The sequence below is a fragment of the Hyla sarda genome, chromosome 8, assembly GCF_029499605.1.
Source record: "Hyla sarda isolate aHylSar1 chromosome 8, aHylSar1.hap1, whole genome shotgun sequence".
Lineage (NCBI taxonomy): Eukaryota > Metazoa > Chordata > Amphibia > Anura > Hylidae > Hyla > Hyla sarda.
This window is the reverse complement of record NC_079196.1, coordinates 117202499-117217449: the sequence shown is the minus strand read 5'-3', so window position 1 is coordinate 117217449 and position 14951 is coordinate 117202499. Positions and strand designations below refer to the sequence as shown.

The 14951-nt window shown below is 43.3% G+C and overlaps 8 pseudogenes; all 8 read left to right on the top strand.

Moving 5' to 3' along the window:
• Positions 1–1229: 1229 nt before the first annotated feature.
• On the top strand, positions 1230–1493 carry LOC130287140 (U2 spliceosomal RNA; annotated as a pseudogene).
• A 1480-nt stretch (positions 1494–2973) lies between these two features.
• On the top strand, positions 2974–3239 carry LOC130287198 (U2 spliceosomal RNA; annotated as a pseudogene).
• A 1479-nt stretch (positions 3240–4718) lies between these two features.
• LOC130287139 (U2 spliceosomal RNA) lies at positions 4719–4982 on the top strand (annotated as a pseudogene).
• A 1473-nt stretch (positions 4983–6455) lies between these two features.
• On the top strand, positions 6456–6719 carry LOC130287138 (U2 spliceosomal RNA; annotated as a pseudogene).
• A 1485-nt stretch (positions 6720–8204) lies between these two features.
• On the top strand, positions 8205–8468 carry LOC130287137 (U2 spliceosomal RNA; annotated as a pseudogene).
• Positions 8469–9948: 1480 nt separating this feature from the next.
• Positions 9949–10212, top strand: LOC130287136 (U2 spliceosomal RNA; annotated as a pseudogene).
• Positions 10213–11682: 1470 nt separating this feature from the next.
• On the top strand, positions 11683–11947 carry LOC130288094 (U2 spliceosomal RNA; annotated as a pseudogene).
• A 1479-nt stretch (positions 11948–13426) lies between these two features.
• On the top strand, positions 13427–13690 carry LOC130287135 (U2 spliceosomal RNA; annotated as a pseudogene).
• Positions 13691–14951: the final 1261 nt, after the last annotated feature.

The window sequence follows — 14951 nt, the reverse complement described above, 5'->3', positions numbered from 1 at the left end:
TTAAATGACATGAGGGTCTCATGCCTATACACAAGGGTGTGTCATTGCTGTTGCTTGACCATGCATTGGTTTCTGTGGTCAGTGAATGATAAAAACAAAATTTACCATCCATTGATGGATGGGAAATCCGCCATGAGGCATTTGTTTTTAGAAACTGCTGCTCACAACCAATGTTGCAATGGAGTGTCTCCATCTGCTGGTGGTATTGGAAAGGCATTAGTGCTATGACAGGGTCTGAAGAAGAAGAAGAAGAAGAAGAAGAAGAAGAAGAAGAAGACGGAAAAAAATATATATAAAAAGAAAAAGAGAGAGAGAGAGAGAGACTGACTTAGTGAGCGAGTGAGTGAGAGAGTGAGAGTGAGTGAGAGTGAATGAGTGAGTGAGTGATTGAGTGAGTGAGTGAGTGAGTGAGAACAAATGAGTTAAAGCAAGTGAGTGAGAGAGATCGAATGAATGAAAGTCTGAATGACAGAAAGAAAAAAGGATGAAGAAAGAAGCATGAAGAAAAAAAAATGTATATGGAGTTGCTGACATGAGTGCAATCTACAAAGCCGTTGAGGCTGATCCTCATGGGAGGATTATTGCACCAGGACCCTTAGCACTTTTAAAATGCCATTCAATGCCACGGGCTAGATGTAAACTGCAGATGACCATGTTGTGGTAGTTACCATGGATACCCAAGTGATGTGTGAGCTAACACATAGGCCCAACAGATTCCAAGAAGGCCAGAATCACCAGCGGCACCACCATCGATTGTCAGGTCACCCGGATTCAGCAAATACCAGAGTCCAAAATGATGCAGGTTTATACTGTTAATTTTCAGTTTATCGTTACAGTTGGTGTTATTCCATGTCGGAAGGGACGCAGCTACAGCCAGTGGGGTAACTAGAGACAGGCAGGCAGCTATGTGCAACAAAGGTAGGCGTGTTGTTTTCATATGCAGATCTGAAATATTGTCTTATATGCAAGAGGAGGAGTGATGGGGGTTCAGGCAAAAGCCAGGCTATGGATTGCATTGCTAAATGCTCCATCAGAGTGCAATGGTCGCCTGTCCTTTTTTTAAGTGATGATGTGGGTTTAGCCTGTGCTGTATGTATGTATGGGTGGCTGACTGCCACCCACCCAGAAAGTGTATGGGAGGCTGGTTGGCTGCCAGCCTTCCTTCCATTCCTATGAGTAATGTGAGTGCTCATGAAGGGGACATGGTTGGGTCCACCCCTTTCCCGGTTATCCCCTCTAGGCCTTTTGGCTTAGATCAAGTGTAAAAAAAGAAAGGATCTTGCGACAGATCGCATCCTGAGGCACGTTTTTTTTTGTGTGAATACTTGCACTTGGGTGACTTGTGAGCACATACTGATACATACGTTCCCTATCTGGGGACCATAAATTAAATGGATTTTTGAGAAAGGGAGCTGATTTGGAAGCTTGCTTCTGTCGCCCTATGCATTGACCCGATGTGGCAGTATCTTCGGGTAGTGAACAGTGCACCACCCCATTCCAGTGTTAAACAAGAAAGATTCTCATTTAATCCTCCGTGGGTGAGAATTTGAGTTTGAGAATTGGAGACCAAAATGATGAGTTGCACTGACTGGTTTATGAACGTCTATTCATTTAGCGTTTTAATGACCATGTTTGCACACTGATTGGTGTAAAAAAATAAAATAAAACTAAATAATAATAATCTAGCACACCTGTGCAGGTTTGACATGACATGACAGGTAGCTGTCTTGTGGGTGGTGCTGAATCCTGTTAAATGACATGAGGGTCTCATGCCTATACACAAGGGTGTGTCATTGCTGTTGCTTGACCATGCATTGGTTTCTGTGGTCAGTGAATGATAAAAACAAAATTTACCATCCATTGATGGATGGGAAATCCGCCATGAGGCATTTGTTTTTAGAAACTGCTGCTCACAACCAATGTTGCAATGGAGTGTCTCCATCTGCTGGTGGTATTGGAAAGGCATTAGTGCTATGACAGGGTCTGAAGAAGAAGAAGAAGAAGAAGAAGAAGAAGACGGAAAAAAATATATATAAAAAGAAAAAGAGAGAGAGAGAGAGAGACTGACTTAGTGAGCGAGTGAGTGAGAGAGTGAGAGTGAGTGAGAGTGAATGAGTGAGTGAGTGATTGAGTGAGTGAGTGAGTGAGTGAGTGAGAACAAATGAGTTAAAGCAAGTGAGTGAGAGAGATCGAATGAATGAAAGTCTGAATGACAGAAAGAAAAAAGGATGAAGAAAGAAGCATGAAGAAAAAAAAATGTATATGGAGTTGCTGACATGAGTGCAATCTACAAAGCCGTTGAGGCTGATCCTCATGGGAGGATTATTGCACCAGGACCCTTAGCACTTTTAAAATGCCATTCAATGCCACGGGCTAGATGTAAACTGCAGATGACCATGTTGTGGTAGTTACCATGGATACCCAAGTGATGTGTGAGCTAACACATAGGCCCAACAGATTCCAAGAAGGCCAGAATCACCAGCGGCACCACCATCGATTGTCAGGTCACCCGGATTCAGCAAATACCAGAGTCCAAAATGATGCAGGTTTATACTGTTAATTTTCAGTTTATCGTTACAGTTGGTGTTATTCCATGTCGGAAGGGACGCAGCTACAGCCAGTGGGGTAACTAGAGACAGGCAGGCAGCTATGTGCAACAAAGGTAGGCGTGTTGTTTTCATATGCAGATCTGAAATATTGTCTTATATGCAAGAGGAGGAGTGATGGGGGTTCAGGCAAAAGCCAGGCTATGGATTGCATTGCTAAATGCTCCATCAGAGTGCAATGGTCGCCTGTCCTTTTTTTAAGTGATGATGTGGGTTTAGCCTGTGCTGTATGTATGTATGGGTGGCTGACTGCCACCCACCCAGAAAGTGTATGGGAGGCTGGTTGGCTGCCAGCCTTCCTTCCATTCCTATGAGTAATGTGAGTGCTCATGAAGGGGACATGGTTGGGTCCACCCCTTTCCCGGTTATCCCCTCTAGGCCTTTTGGCTTAGATCAAGTGTAAAAAAAGAAAGGATCTTGCGACAGATCGCATCCTGAGGCACGTTTTTTTTTGTGTGAATACTTGCACTTGGGTGACTTGTGAGCACATACTGATACATACGTTCCCTATCTGGGGACCATAAATTAAATGGATTTTTGAGAGAAAGGGAGCTGATTTGGAAGCTTGCTTCTGTCGCCCTATGCATTGACCCGATGTGGCAGTATCTTCGGGTAGTGAACAGTGCACCACCCCATTCCAGTGTTAAACAAGAAAGATTCTCATTTAATCCTCCGTGGGTGAGAATTTGAGTTTGAGAATTGGAGACCAAAATGATGAGTTGCACTGACTGGTTTATGAACGTCTATTCATTTAGCGTTTTAATGACCATGTTTGCACACTGATTGGTGTAAAAAAATAAAATAAAACTAAATAATAATAATCTAGCACACCTGTGCAGGTTTGACATGACATGACAGGTAGCTGTCTTGTGGGTGGTGCTGAATCCTGTTAAATGACATGAGGGTCTCATGCCTATACACAAGGGTGTGTCATTGCTGTTGCTTGACCATGCATTGGTTTCTGTGGTCAGTGAATGATAAAAACAAAATTTACCATCCATTGATGGATGGGAAATCCGCCATGAGGCATTTGTTTTTAGAAACTGCTGCTCACAACCAATGTTGCAATGGAGTGTCTCCATCTGCTGGTGGTATTGGAAAGGCATTAGTGCTATGACAGGGTCTGAAGAAGAAGAAGAAGAAGAAGAAGAAGAAGAAGACGGAAAAAAATATATATAAAAAGAAAAAGAGAGAGAGAGAGAGAGACTGACTTAGTGAGCGAGTGAGTGAGAGAGTGAGAGTGAGTGAGAGTGAATGAGTGAGTGAGTGATTGAGTGAGTGAGTGAGTGAGTGAGAACAAATGAGTTAAAGCAAGTGAGTGAGAGAGATCGAATGAATGAAAGTCTGAATGACAGAAAGAAAAAAGGATGAAGAAAGAAGCATGAAGAAAAAAAAATGTATATGGAGTTGCTGACATGAGTGCAATCTACAAAGCCGTTGAGGCTGATCCTCATGGGAGGATTATTGCACCAGGACCCTTAGCACTTTTAAAATGCCATTCAATGCCACGGGCTAGATGTAAACTGCAGATGACCATGTTGTGGTAGTTACCATGGATACCCAAGTGATGTGTGAGCTAACACATAGGCCCAACAGATTCCAAGAAGGCCAGAATCACCAGCGGCACCACCATCGATTGTCAGGTCACCCGGATTCAGCAAATACCAGAGTCCAAAATGATGCAGGTTTATACTGTTAATTTTCAGTTTATCGTTACAGTTGGTGTTATTCCATGTCGGAAGGGACGCAGCTACAGCCAGTGGGGTAACTAGAGACAGGCAGGCAGCTATGTGCAACAAAGGTAGGCGTGTTGTTTTCATATGCAGATCTGAAATATTGTCTTATATGCAAGAGGAGGAGTGATGGGGGTTCAGGCAAAAGCCAGGCTATGGATTGCATTGCTAAATGCTCCATCAGAGTGCAATGGTCGCCTGTCCTTTTTTTAAGTGATGATGTGGGTTTAGCCTGTGCTGTATGTATGTATGGGTGGCTGACTGCCACCCACCCAGAAAGTGTATGGGAGGCTGGTTGGCTGCCAGCCTTCCTTCCATTCCTATGAGTAATGTGAGTGCTCATGAAGGGGACATGGTTGGGTCCACCCCTTTCCCGGTTATCCCCTCTAGGCCTTTTGGCTTAGATCAAGTGTAAAAAAAGAAAGGATCTTGCGACAGATCGCATCCTGAGGCACGTTTTTTTTTGTGTGAATACTTGCACTTGGGTGACTTGTGAGCACATACTGATACATACGTTCCCTATCTGGGGACCATAAATTAAATGGATTTTTGAGAAAGGGAGCTGATTTGGAAGCTTGCTTCTGTCGCCCTATGCATTGACCCGATGTGGCAGTATCTTCGGGTAGTGAACAGTGCACCACCCCATTCCAGTGTTAAACAAGAAAGATTCTCATTTAATCCTCCGTGGGTGAGAATTTGAGTTTGAGAATTGGAGACCAAAATGATGAGTTGCACTGACTGGTTTATGAACGTCTATTCATTTAGCGTTTTAATGACCATGTTTGCACACTGATTGGTGTAAAAAAATAAAATAAAACTAAATAATAATAATCTAGCACACCTGTGCAGGTTTGACATGACATGACAGGTAGCTGTCTTGTGGGTGGTGCTGAATCCTGTTAAATGACATGAGGGTCTCATGCCTATACACAAGGGTGTGTCATTGCTGTTGCTTGACCATGCATTGGTTTCTGTGGTCAGTGAATGATAAAAACAAAATTTACCATCCATTGATGGATGGGAAATCCGCCATGAGGCATTTGTTTTTAGAAACTGCTGCTCACAACCAATGTTGCAATGGAGTGTCTCCATCTGCTGGTGGTATTGGAAAGGCATTAGTGCTATGACAGGGTCTGAAGAAGAAGAAGAAGAAGAAGAAGAAGACGGAAAAAAATATATATAAAAAGAAAAAGAGAGAGAGAGAGAGAGACTGACTTAGTGAGCGAGTGAGTGAGAGAGTGAGAGTGAGTGAGAGTGAATGAGTGAGTGAGTGATTGAGTGAGTGAGTGAGTGAGTGAGAACAAATGAGTTAAAGCAAGTGAGTGAGAGAGATCGAATGAATGAAAGTCTGAATGACAGAAAGAAAAAAGGATGAAGAAAGAAGCATGAAGAAAAAAAAATGTATATGGAGTTGCTGACATGAGTGCAATCTACAAAGCCGTTGAGGCTGATCCTCATGGGAGGATTATTGCACCAGGACCCTTAGCACTTTTAAAATGCCATTCAATGCCACGGGCTAGATGTAAACTGCAGATGACCATGTTGTGGTAGTTACCATGGATACCCAAGTGATGTGTGAGCTAACACATAGGCCCAACAGATTCCAAGAAGGCCAGAATCACCAGCGGCACCACCATCGATTGTCAGGTCACCCGGATTCAGCAAATACCAGAGTCCAAAATGATGCAGGTTTATACTGTTAATTTTCAGTTTATCGTTACAGTTGGTGTTATTCCATGTCGGAAGGGACGCAGCTACAGCCAGTGGGGTAACTAGAGACAGGCAGGCAGCTATGTGCAACAAAGGTAGGCGTGTTGTTTTCATATGCAGATCTGAAATATTGTCTTATATGCAAGAGGAGGAGTGATGGGGGTTCAGGCAAAAGCCAGGCTATGGATTGCATTGCTAAATGCTCCATCAGAGTGCAATGGTCGCCTGTCCTTTTTTTAAGTGATGATGTGGGTTTAGCCTGTGCTGTATGTATGTATGGGTGGCTGACTGCCACCCACCCAGAAAGTGTATGGGAGGCTGGTTGGCTGCCAGCCTTCCTTCCATTCCTATGAGTAATGTGAGTGCTCATGAAGGGGACATGGTTGGGTCCACCCCTTTCCCGGTTATCCCCTCTAGGCCTTTTGGCTTAGATCAAGTGTAAAAAAAGAAAGGATCTTGCGACAGATCGCATCCTGAGGCACGTTTTTTTTTGTGTGAATACTTGCACTTGGGTGACTTGTGAGCACATACTGATACATACGTTCCCTATCTGGGGACCATAAATTAAATGGATTTTTGAGAAAGGGAGCTGATTTGGAAGCTTGCTTCTGTCGCCCTATGCATTGACCCGATGTGGCAGTATCTTCGGGTAGTGAACAGTGCACCACCCCATTCCAGTGTTAAACAAGAAAGATTCTCATTTAATCCTCCGTGGGTGAGAATTTGAGTTTGAGAATTGGAGACCAAAATGATGAGTTGCACTGACTGGTTTATGAACGTCTATTCATTTAGCGTTTTAATGACCATGTTTGCACACTGATTGGTGTAAAAAAATAAAATAAAACTAAATAATAATAATCTAGCACACCTGTGCAGGTTTGACATGACATGACAGGTAGCTGTCTTGTGGGTGGTGCTGAATCCTGTTAAATGACATGAGGGTCTCATGCCTATACACAAGGGTGTGTCATTGCTGTTGCTTGACCATGCATTGGTTTCTGTGGTCAGTGAATGATAAAAACAAAATTTACCATCCATTGATGGATGGGAAATCCGCCATGAGGCATTTGTTTTTAGAAACTGCTGCTCACAACCAATGTTGCAATGGAGTGTCTCCATCTGCTGGTGGTATTGGAAAGGCATTAGTGCTATGACAGGGTCTGAAGAAGAAGAAGAAGAAGAAGAAGATGAAGAAGAAGAAGACGGAAAAAAATATATATAAAAAGAAAAAGAGAGAGAGAGAGAGAGACTGACTTAGTGAGCGAGTGAGTGAGAGAGTGAGAGTGAGTGAGAGTGAATGAGTGAGTGAGTGATTGAGTGAGTGAGTGAGTGAGTGAGAACAAATGAGTTAAAGCAAGTGAGTGAGAGAGATCGAATGAATGAAAGTCTGAATGACAGAAAGAAAAAAGGATGAAGAAAGAAGCATGAAGAAAAAAAAATGTATATGGAGTTGCTGACATGAGTGCAATCTACAAAGCCGTTGAGGCTGATCCTCATGGGAGGATTATTGCACCAGGACCCTTAGCACTTTTAAAATGCCATTCAATGCCACGGGCTAGATGTAAACTGCAGATGACCATGTTGTGGTAGTTACCATGGATACCCAAGTGATGTGTGAGCTAACACATAGGCCCAACAGATTCCAAGAAGGCCAGAATCACCAGCGGCACCACCATCGATTGTCAGGTCACCCGGATTCAGCAAATACCAGAGTCCAAAATGATGCAGGTTTATACTGTTAATTTTCAGTTTATCGTTACAGTTGGTGTTATTCCATGTCGGAAGGGACGCAGCTACAGCCAGTGGGGTAACTAGAGACAGGCAGGCAGCTATGTGCAACAAAGGTAGGCGTGTTGTTTTCATATGCAGATCTGAAATATTGTCTTATATGCAAGAGGAGGAGTGATGGGGGTTCAGGCAAAAGCCAGGCTATGGATTGCATTGCTAAATGCTCCATCAGAGTGCAATGGTCGCCTGTCCTTTTTTTAAGTGATGATGTGGGTTTAGCCTGTGCTGTATGTATGTATGGGTGGCTGACTGCCACCCACCCAGAAAGTGTATGGGAGGCTGGTTGGCTGCCAGCCTTCCTTCCATTCCTATGAGTAATGTGAGTGCTCATGAAGGGGACATGGTTGGGTCCACCCCTTTCCCGGTTATCCCCTCTAGGCCTTTTGGCTTAGATCAAGTGTAAAAAAAGAAAGGATCTTGCGACAGATCGCATCCTGAGGCACGTTTTTTTTTGTGTGAATACTTGCACTTGGGTGACTTGTGAGCACATACTGATACATACGTTCCCTATCTGGGGACCATAAATTAAATGGATTTTTGAGAAAGGGAGCTGATTTGGAAGCTTGCTTCTGTCGCCCTATGCATTGACCCGATGTGGCAGTATCTTCGGGTAGTGAACAGTGCACCACCCCATTCCAGTGTTAAACAAGAAAGATTCTCATTTAATCCTCCGTGGGTGAGAATTTGAGTTTGAGAATTGGAGACCAAAATGATGAGTTGCACTGACTGGTTTATGAACGTCTATTCATTTAGCGTTTTAATGACCATGTTTGCACACTGATTGGTGTAAAAAAATAAAATAAAACTAAATAATAATAATCTAGCACACCTGTGCAGGTTTGACATGACATGACAGGTAGCTGTCTTGTGGGTGGTGCTGAATCCTGTTAAATGACATGAGGGTCTCATGCCTATACACAAGGGTGTGTCATTGCTGTTGCTTGACCATGCATTGGTTTCTGTGGTCAGTGAATGATAAAAACAAAATTTACCATCCATTGATGGATGGGAAATCCGCCATGAGGCATTTGTTTTTAGAAACTGCTGCTCACAACCAATGTTGCAATGGAGTGTCTCCATCTGCTGGTGGTATTGGAAAGGCATTAGTGCTATGACAGGGTCTGAAGAAGAAGAAGAAGAAGAAGAAGAAGAAGACGGAAAAAAATATATATAAAAAGAAAAAGAGAGAGAGAGAGAGAGACTGACTTAGTGAGCGAGTGAGTGAGAGAGTGAGAGTGAGTGAGAGTGAATGAGTGAGTGAGTGATTGAGTGAGTGAGTGAGTGAGTGAGTGAGAACAAATGAGTTAAAGCAAGTGAGTGAGAGAGATCGAATGAATGAAAGTCTGAATGACAGAAAGAAAAAAGGATGAAGAAAGAAGCATGAAGAAAAAAAAATGTATATGGAGTTGCTGACATGAGTGCAATCTACAAAGCCGTTGAGGCTGATCCTCATGGGAGGATTATTGCACCAGGACCCTTAGCACTTTTAAAATGCCATTCAATGCCACGGGCTAGATGTAAACTGCAGATGACCATGTTGTGGTAGTTACCATGGATACCCAAGTGATGTGTGAGCTAACACATAGGCCCAACAGATTCCAAGAAGGCCAGAATCACCAGCGGCACCACCATCGATTGTCAGGTCACCCGGATTCAGCAAATACCAGAGTCCAAAATGATGCAGGTTTATACTGTTAATTTTCAGTTTATCGTTACAGTTGGTGTTATTCCATGTCGGAAGGGACGCAGCTACAGCCAGTGGGGTAACTAGAGACAGGCAGGCAGCTATGTGCAACAAAGGTAGGCGTGTTGTTTTCATATGCAGATCTGAAATATTGTCTTATATGCAAGAGGAGGAGTGATGGGGGTTCAGGCAAAAGCCAGGCTATGGATTGCATTGCTAAATGCTCCATCAGAGTGCAATGGTCGCCTGTCCTTTTTTTAAGTGATGATGTGGGTTTAGCCTGTGCTGTATGTATGTATGGGTGGCTGACTGCCACCCACCCAGAAAGTGTATGGGAGGCTGGTTGGCTGCCAGCCTTCCTTCCATTCCTATGAGTAATGTGAGTGCTCATGAAGGGGACATGGTTGGGTCCACCCCTTTCCCGGTTATCCCCTCTAGGCCTTTTGGCTTAGATCAAGTGTAAAAAAAGAAAGGATCTTGCGACAGATCGCATCCTGAGGCACGTTTTTTTTTGTGTGAATACTTGCACTTGGGTGACTTGTGAGCACATACTGATACATACGTTCCCTATCTGGGGACCATAAATTAAATGGATTTTTGAGAAAGGGAGCTGATTTGGAAGCTTGCTTCTGTCGCCCTATGCATTGACCCGATGTGGCAGTATCTTCGGGTAGTGAACAGTGCACCACCCCATTCCAGTGTTAAACAAGAAAGATTCTCATTTAATCCTCCGTGGGTGAGAATTTGAGTTTGAGAATTGGAGACCAAAATGATGAGTTGCACTGACTGGTTTATGAACGTCTATTCATTTAGCGTTTTAATGACCATGTTTGCACACTGATTGGTGTAAAAAAATAAAATAAAACTAAATAATAATAATCTAGCACACCTGTGCAGGTTTGACATGACATGACAGGTAGCTGTCTTGTGGGTGGTGCTGAATCCTGTTAAATGACATGAGGGTCTCATGCCTATACACAAGGGTGTGTCATTGCTGTTGCTTGACCATGCATTGGTTTCTGTGGTCAGTGAATGATAAAAACAAAATTTACCATCCATTGATGGATGGGAAATCCGCCATGAGGCATTTGTTTTTAGAAACTGCTGCTCACAACCAATGTTGCAATGGAGTGTCTCCATCTGCTGGTGGTATTGGAAAGGCATTAGTGCTATGACAGGGTCTGAAGAAGAAGAAGAAGAAGAAGAAGACGGAAAAAAATATATATAAAAAGAAAAAGAGAGAGAGAGAGAGAGACTGACTTAGTGAGCGAGTGAGTGAGAGAGTGAGAGTGAGTGAGAGTGAATGAGTGAGTGAGTGATTGAGTGAGTGAGTGAGTGAGTGAGAACAAATGAGTTAAAGCAAGTGAGTGAGAGAGATCGAATGAATGAAAGTCTGAATGACAGAAAGAAAAAAGGATGAAGAAAGAAGCATGAAGAAAAAAAAATGTATATGGAGTTGCTGACATGAGTGCAATCTACAAAGCCGTTGAGGCTGATCCTCATGGGAGGATTATTGCACCAGGACCCTTAGCACTTTTAAAATGCCATTCAATGCCACGGGCTAGATGTAAACTGCAGATGACCATGTTGTGGTAGTTACCATGGATACCCAAGTGATGTGTGAGCTAACACATAGGCCCAACAGATTCCAAGAAGGCCAGAATCACCAGCGGCACCACCATCGATTGTCAGGTCACCCGGATTCAGCAAATACCAGAGTCCAAAATGATGCAGGTTTATACTGTTAATTTTCAGTTTATCGTTACAGTTGGTGTTATTCCATGTCGGAAGGGACGCAGCTACAGCCAGTGGGGTAACTAGAGACAGGCAGGCAGCTATGTGCAACAAAGGTAGGCGTGTTGTTTTCATATGCAGATCTGAAATATTGTCTTATATGCAAGAGGAGGAGTGATGGGGGTTCAGGCAAAAGCCAGGCTATGGATTGCATTGCTAAATGCTCCATCAGAGTGCAATGGTCGCCTGTCCTTTTTTTAAGTGATGATGTGGGTTTAGCCTGTGCTGTATGTATGTATGGGTGGCTGACTGCCACCCACCCAGAAAGTGTATGGGAGGCTGGTTGGCTGCCAGCCTTCCTTCCATTCCTATGAGTAATGTGAGTGCTCATGAAGGGGACATGGTTGGGTCCACCCCTTTCCCGGTTATCCCCTCTAGGCCTTTTGGCTTAGATCAAGTGTAAAAAAAGAAAGGATCTTGCGACAGATCGCATCCTGAGGCACGTTTTTTTTTTGTGTGAATACTTGCACTTGGGTGACTTGTGAGCACATACTGATACATACGTTCCCTATCTGGGGACCATAAATTAAATGGATTTTTGAGAAAGGGAGCTGATTTGGAAGCTTGCTTCTGTCGCCCTATGCATTGACCCGATGTGGCAGTATCTTCGGGTAGTGAACAGTGCACCACCCCATTCCAGTGTTAAACAAGAAAGATTCTCATTTAATCCTCCGTGGGTGAGAATTTGAGTTTGAGAATTGGAGACCAAAATGATGAGTTGCACTGACTGGTTTATGAACGTCTATTCATTTAGCGTTTTAATGACCATGTTTGCACACTGATTGGTGTAAAAAAATAAAATAAAACTAAATAATAATAATCTAGCACACCTGTGCAGGTTTGACATGATATGACAGGTAGCTGTCTTGTGGGTGGTGCTGAATCCTGTTAAATGACATGAGGGTCTCATGCCTATACACAAGGGTGTGTCATTGCTGTTGCTTGACCATGCATTGGTTTCTGTGGTCAGTGAATGATAAAAACAAAATTTACCATCCATTGATGGATGGGAAATCCGCCATGAGGCATTTGTTTTTAGAAACTGCTGCTCACAACCAATGTTGCAATGGAGTGTCTCCATCTGCTGGTGGTATTGGAAAGGCATTAGTGCTATGACAGGGTCTGAAGAAGAAGAAGAAGAAGAAGAAGAAGAAGAAGACGGAAAAAAATATATATAAAAAGAAAAAGAGAGAGAGAGAGAAAGACTGACTTAGTGAGCGAGTGAGTGAGAGAGTGAGAGTGAGTGAGAGTGAATGAGTGAGTGAGTGATTGAGTGAGTGAGTGAGTGAGTGAGAACAAATGAGTTAAAGCAAGTGAGTGAGAGAGATCGAATGAATGAAAGTCTGAATGACAGAAAGAAAAAAGGATGAAGAAAGAAGCATGAAGAAAAAAAAATGTATATGGAGTTGCTGACATGAGTGCAATCTACAAAGCCGTTGAGGCTGATCCTCATGGGAGGATTATTGCACCAGGACCCTTAGCACTTTTAAAATGCCATTCAATGCCACGGGCTAGATGTAAACTGCAGATGACCATGTTGTGGTAGTTACCATGGATACCCAAGTGATGTGTGAGCTAACACATAGGCCCAACAGATTCCAAGAAGGCCAGAATCACCAGCGGCACCACCATCGATTGTCAGGTCACCCGGATTCAGCAAATACCAGAGTCCAAAATGATGCAGGTTTATACTGTTAATTTTCAGTTTATCGTTACAGTTGGTGTTATTCCATGTCGGAAGGGACGCAGCTACAGCCAGTGGGGTAACTAGAGACAGGCAGGCAGCTATGTGCAACAAAGGTAGGCGTGTTGTTTTCATATGCAGATCTGAAATATTGTCTTATATGCAAGAGGAGGAGTGATGGGGGTTCAGGCAAAAGCCAGGCTATGGATTGCATTGCTAAATGCTCCATCAGAGTGCAATGGTCGCCTGTCCTTTTTTTAAGTGATGATGTGGGTTTAGCCTGTGCTGTATGTATGTATGGGTGGCTGACTGCCACCCACCCAGAAAGTGTATGGGAGGCTGGTTGGCTGCCAGCCTTCCTTCCATTCCTATGAGTAATGTGAGTGCTCATGAAGGGGACATGGTTGGGTCCACCCCTTTCCCGGTTATCCCCTCTAGGCCTTTTGGCTTAGATCAAGTGTAAAAAAAGAAAGGATCTTGCGACAGATCGCATCCTGAGGCACGTTTTTTTTTGTGTGAATACTTGCACTTGGGTGACTTGTGAGCACATACTGATACATACGTTCCCTATCTGGGGACCATAAATTAAATGGATTTTTGAGAAAGGGAGCTGATTTGGAAGCTTGCTTCTGTCGCCCTATGCATTGACCCGATGTGGCAGTATCTTCGGGTAGTGAACAGTGCACCACCCCATTCCAGTGTTAAACAAGAAAGATTCTCATTTAATCCTCCGTGGGTGAGAATTTGAGTTTGAGAATTGGAGACCAAAATGATGAGTTGCACTGACTGGTTTATGAACGTCTATTCATTTAGCGTTTTAATGACCATGTTTGCACACTGATTGGTGTAAAAAAATAAAATAAAACTAAATAATAATAATCTAGCACACCTGTGCAGGTTTGACATGACATGACAGGTAGCTGTCTTGTGGGTGGTGCTGAATCCTGTTAAATGACATGAGGGTCTCATGCCTATACACAAGGGTGTGTCATTGCTGTTGCTTGACCATGCATTGGTTTCTGTGGTCAGTGAATGATAAAAACAAAATTTACCATCCATTGATGGATGGGAAATCCGCCATGAGGCATTTGTTTTTAGAAACTGCTGCTCACAACCAATGTTGCAATGGAGTGTCTCCATCTGCTGGTGGTATTGGAAAGGCATTAGTGCTATGACAGGGTCTGAAGAAGAAGAAGAAGAAGAAGAAGAAGAAGAAGACGGAAAAAAATATATATAAAAAGAAAAAGAGAGAGAGAGAGAGAGACTGACTTAGTGAGCGAGTGAGTGAGAGAGTGAGAGTGAGTGAGAGTGAATGAGTGAGTGAGTGATTGAGTGAGTGAGTGAGTGAGTGAGTGAGAACAAATGAGTTAAAGCAAGTGAGTGAGAGAGATCGAATGAATGAAAGTCTGAATGACAGAAAGAAAAAAGGATGAAGAAAGAAGCATGAAGAAAAAAAAATGTATATGGAGTTGCTGACATGAGTGCAATCTACAAAGCCGTTGAGGCTGATCCTCATGGGAGGATTATTGCACCAGGACCCTTAGCACTTTTAAAATGCCATTCAATGCCACGGGCTAGATGTAAACTGCAGATGACCATGTTGTGGTAGTTACCATGGATACCCAAGTGATGTGTGAGCTAACACATAGGCCCAACAGATTCCAAGAAGGCCAGAATCACCAGCGGCACCACCATCGATTGTCAGGTCACCCGGATTCAGCAAATACCAGAGTCCAAAATGATGCAGGTTTATACTGTTAATTTTCAGTTTATCGTTACAGTTGGTGTTATTCCATGTCGGAAGGGACGCAGCTACAGCCAGTGGGGTAACTAGAGACAGGCAGGCAGCTATGTGCAACAAAGGTAGGCGTGTTGTTTTCATATGCAGATCTGAAATATTGTCTTATATGCAAGAGGAGGAGTGATGGGGGTTCAGGCAAAAGCCAGGCTAT